Here is a 5,000-nt window from a genome sequence, read left to right as displayed (position 1 = left end):
CTAAAACCGCTGTATTCTGCAGCCTGGCTAGTAGATGGCGATAGACTGAACACGTAATGCGCGTGTGCGTAACGTCGGTCACACTGTTTACTCAGAGACAGTTTTCAAACTTGCACTTTGAAACCCTTTTCAAAAGTTTTGCGTGTTCCAGGCTCCCAAAACACTGCTGTCGTGTAAATGAACGGCCAAAACGCATCAAAAGTTTTACGTTTTAGTCGAACGGTGTCGTGTAAACGGCCCCTACATTTACAAAAAAATGTCTGAGTTCATTTTTCAAATAGGTAACATAAGTTAATTTGTTCTCCCATCTATTGACCGCCCGCACGTTGAGAGGGATCGGGAGTAAGTGCAGAGGCACTGTGTGTAAACACTAAATGTGAGCAGGCATTACTAATATCACTTGCACTAAAACCGATTCACTAGCAACAAAATCAATAAAAACACTGAAATGCAAACTCAAAATGTTATGCAAACCAAAAAAAATTAGTTTTAAGCTACACAAAATATACTTTGTCAAGTCAAGTCTCCTTCATTTATACAGCGCTTTTACAATAGAGAATGTTTCAAAGCAGCTTTACAGTGATAACAGGAAAATAATGCAACAAAGTTTGTTAAGCTGTACAGCAGATCTAGAAGAAAGTCATTGTCCAGCTTAACTACGTTTTTAAGTAAGTATAGTAAAATCTGCTCGGCAACAGCATTTGTTGGCCTGAGAACGCAAACTCTGAAACAGGTTTACATTTACATTTACATTTATTCATTTAGCTGACGCTTTTATACAAAGCGACTTACAATTGCTATATATGTCAGAGGTCGCACGCCTCTGGAGCAACTAGGGGTTAAGTGTCTTGCTCAGGGACACATTGGTGTCTCACAGTGGATTCGAACCCGGGTCTCTCACGCCAAAGGCATGTGTCTTATCCATTGCGCCACCACCACCCCTAGGTTTCAAAGTGAAGTTTCTGAGAACGAGTTTTGAAAGCGTTATCATCTCCATGTGAACTTCAAAAACGTGAATCTGTGAAAGCGGTGACGGCGTGCACGTGTGTGTTACGTGTTTAATCTATAGGCACGTGTGTTTGAATGCGTGTGTGTGTGTGCGGAGTCTTTCTTTACAGTGACATCACCGATTACTAGTCTGGCATGAATAATACAGCGTTTTAGACGTTTCCGCTGATCCGTGTGAACATGAAGCAATTATGTATTTAATCTCGCTTTATTAACCAAAGTCTTTGCTGCTGACCTTCAGCTGTCCAGTTCAACCAGACTAATAAACAAACATGACATTCATTTTTTGTTTTTATTGCTGAAGAGTGTTGCACTTTCTTCTCCTGCGTCCTATTCTTCTGTACTTCACAATATCAGCACAGTTGAAAGTACAAAAATATCTAACTTTTTTTGTAGCCCAGATGAGAAAAAGTAACGCAAAAGTAACGGTTCTCCACCAGGGTTAACTAGTCAAGAGTTTGGAATAATTACGATTTGATTGTGATGTTTCTGAAAGAGTCTCTTCTGCTCACCAAGGCTGCGTTTATTTGATCAGAAATACAGTAAAACTGAGAAATATTATTGTAATGTAAATCATCTGTTTTCTATGTGAATATATAGTAAAGTGTAATTTATTCCTGTGATCAAAGCTGAATTTTCAGCATCATTACTCCAGTCTTCAGTGTCACATGATCCTCCAGAAATCACTCTGATAGGCTGTTATACGGCAGTGCTAGCCTTAACCTGTGTTCTGCTAACCGGCTGTAGTTCACCTGCGATCCACCGGTTCATCTGTGTCTCCTGAGCCGTCTTAAACCCTGGAGTCCAGGCTCATTCTGCCTCTCTCTGGCCCTGCTGTCCTCAGTCCTCTGAACTCTTTTATAGTTCAATAACTTTATGTTTGACTGGCAGTCTTTGTGTCCTTTATGTTGCTTCCCTAGAGCCATAATGGGGGCTCGTCCGGGATTGTTGGAAAAAAGCTTTTTTTTTTTTTTTACTTTGATACTTTGGGACTGTGCTTTTTTTAATTCCCTTTGATTGAGATCTTTTGGTGAGTGTAGTTGTTAGAGTATTTTTTAATATATGCATGAGTTTCCCTGGTTATGTATAGGGTGAGAGCTCCAGCTGGGTTGAATATTCAATCCTTTCATCGGTTCACTCGTTTGATATTTTTCCTTTTTTATTTTCGAGGTTATTCTGGGTTGGAGAGAGACTTGTTCTCTGTCGGGGGGAGCACTGATTATATGGCCTTCAGTTGCAGAGTTTTTGCTTTTAAAGTCGACAGAACATGGATAGGACTTAGGGAACGTGTCCGGTCCTCCTCAGATGGATAGGACTTAGGGAACGTGCCCGGTCCTGAGTTAGGGAACGCTAGGCTGGAATCCTTGTGTTACTCATGTGTTATTGGGTTTGGGCTCTGAAATTATGCTCACTTTTTGAAGGTATACTGAGAAAAATGCTATGATCAATAAGTTAGGACAACACATGCTTTTACATTGCTTTAACTCATCAAAATAAGTTAAGCAATTTTCAACTTTTTTTTATACGTTATACAAGATTCAACTCATTCTTTAAGTCAGTTTAATGTAATGTAAGTTGAAATGAAGTTGATTGTACTTAAAAAATTTAAGGCAGCAATTTTTTTTCCAGTCTAGTAAAAAGGGAATATTTGGGTGAGTTAATCAATAAAAAACTTAAAGAATAAGTTATGTGAGTTAAACGTTTCTGTGTTTATCTGGTCCATGATCCTGACTTTAGAGTGTTAGCAGCTTCTGTGTGGACTTCAGACTAATGCCTGGTTTTTGTCTTTTGATATTTGTGATCTCTGACCAGTTGCATTAGAAAGTATTTGCTTGTCTGGGGTTTGTAATCTGTTGGGTTTCTAGTTCTACTTCTTTTTAAAAAAAAGCATGTTTTGTTGCTTATTGTCATCTTTGTGTATAGTGGACCTGTTGAGTCGGCTGCACTTTAGTGTGCGGAAGAGTGGAAGGTATACGCTACTCTTTTAATGTTTTGTGCTGTTTATTCTCAGCATTTGCTGCATTTCTGGTGGAAACCATGACACACTACCTTTCAGAAGTTTGGGGTTTGAGAAATCAATACTTTTATTAATCAAAAACACATTAAATTGATCAAAAGTGACAGTAAAGACATTTATAATGTTACAAAAGATTCCATTTCAAATAAACGCTGTTCTTTTGAACTTTCTATTCATCAAAGAATCCTGAAAAATCAAATGTATCAGTTTCCACAAAAATATTATGCGGTTTTCGTTTGTTGATCATCAAATCATCATATTAGAATGATTTGTGAAGGATCATGTGACACTGAAGACTGGAGTAATGATGCTGAAAATTCAGCTTTGATCACAGGAATAAATTACACTTTACTATATATTCACATAGAAAACAGATGATTTACATTACAATAATATTTCACTGTTTTTACTGTATTTTTAATCAAATAAATGCAGCTTTGATCGCAGGAGTAAATTACATAAGAACCTCAAGCTCTCACAGCAAACACAGTCTTAGATCAAAAGCACTGAACATGATTTATTCATGCACTTGTGGAATATCCATAAGCCTGAGATATTATTATACTTTAATGACTCTGAAAATCATAAAATTAAAGAGAAATAATAATGATTGATTCGTGTCACATGACTGCTTGCTTCATCTGATTTCAGACCAGTTATATCACATTCAACTGTATGCGAAAGTAAAAGCTAGAACAAAACTATAATGTTTGGTATTACTAGAAAGATTATTGTTCTGTTTTACCAAAGTATTTAACTTTAGTAATTAACTTTAACCCAGTTAACATTCGGTCAAGGTTCTCTCAAGGTTATGAGCAAACGTTGTCCTCCAGTAACATTAATAGAACGTTCTCTCAAAGTTATCCGGTCTTTAAAAATGGTCTCTAAACGCACAAAAACTTTATTTATAGGTTACATCTGTCATGATGCGTTTTTTATTTTCATTTTTATTTATTTTATTTATTATTATTATTTTATTCTTTTTTTTTAATGTTTTAGTTGGATGAGTGTCTAACGTTTTTTAAATGTTGCTACTTGTTTCAGAACATTCAAAAGTAACGTTCCCATAATGTTTGAAGAATGATAAGATGAAACGTTCCCTCAACGTTCACATAACCAAGAAAAAACATGTTTTTAAAATGTATATTTTAATAAATGTATTTTTGAATCTTCAGAGAACATCTAGAAATGTCTATTTCACAATTTAATGGCAATATTAGCAGAATGTTCTTAAGAGTTATTATTCATTCATCTGGGAGAAATATGAGACGCTGTGCCTTTAACGCTCACTGTGGCGATATGGATCAGGAAGTGATGTCACTGATGTCTGTCATAACTGGATTAGAGAGATCGATCATAACGCGATCAGATGATGATGATGATGGAGATGACATTCAGATGAAGAGTCTCTCTCGTCGCTCTTACCTTCTCTTCTGAGGTTTACCACCATTTCTTGGTGCTTTTACTGCAGTTTTCCCCATATAAACCTTTTTCATGTTTTTCTTAGTGTGTTTGTGAGTGTTTCCTGCAGAATCACAAACACACACACACACACACACACACACAAACAAACACACACACACACACACGGGCGGATGGACGAACGAGTCAAGAAGATTCAGCACATAATTATGCAGTATCACAACAACACACAGACACACACGAGACACACTGACACACACGAGACACACACACAAGACACACAGACACACACGAGACACACTGACAGACACGAGAGACACACACAAGACACACAGACACACACTGACACACTCGAGAGACACACACAGACACACACGAGAGACACACACAAGACACACAGACACACACTGACACACTCGAGAGACACACACAGACACACACGAGAGACACACACAAGACACACACTGACATACTCGAGACACACACACACACACACACACACACACACACACACACACACACACACACACACACACACACACACACACAGACA

General features: G+C 37.6%; 1 protein-coding gene across 1 annotated transcript in view; it reads right to left on the bottom strand.

Annotated features, from left to right (window-relative positions):
* Positions 1-5,000, bottom strand: part of begain (brain-enriched guanylate kinase-associated) — a 38,070-nt gene that overhangs the window by 29,184 nt on the left and 3,886 nt on the right. The gene's annotated exons all lie outside the window — the stretch shown is intronic.

Source organism: Leuciscus leuciscus (genome assembly GCF_965113295.1).
Source record: "Leuciscus leuciscus genome assembly, chromosome: 17".
Lineage (NCBI taxonomy): Eukaryota > Metazoa > Chordata > Actinopteri > Cypriniformes > Leuciscidae > Leuciscus > Leuciscus leuciscus.
Note: the sequence above shows the minus strand (reverse complement) of the source record. Positions and strands in the feature narration are given on the sequence as shown.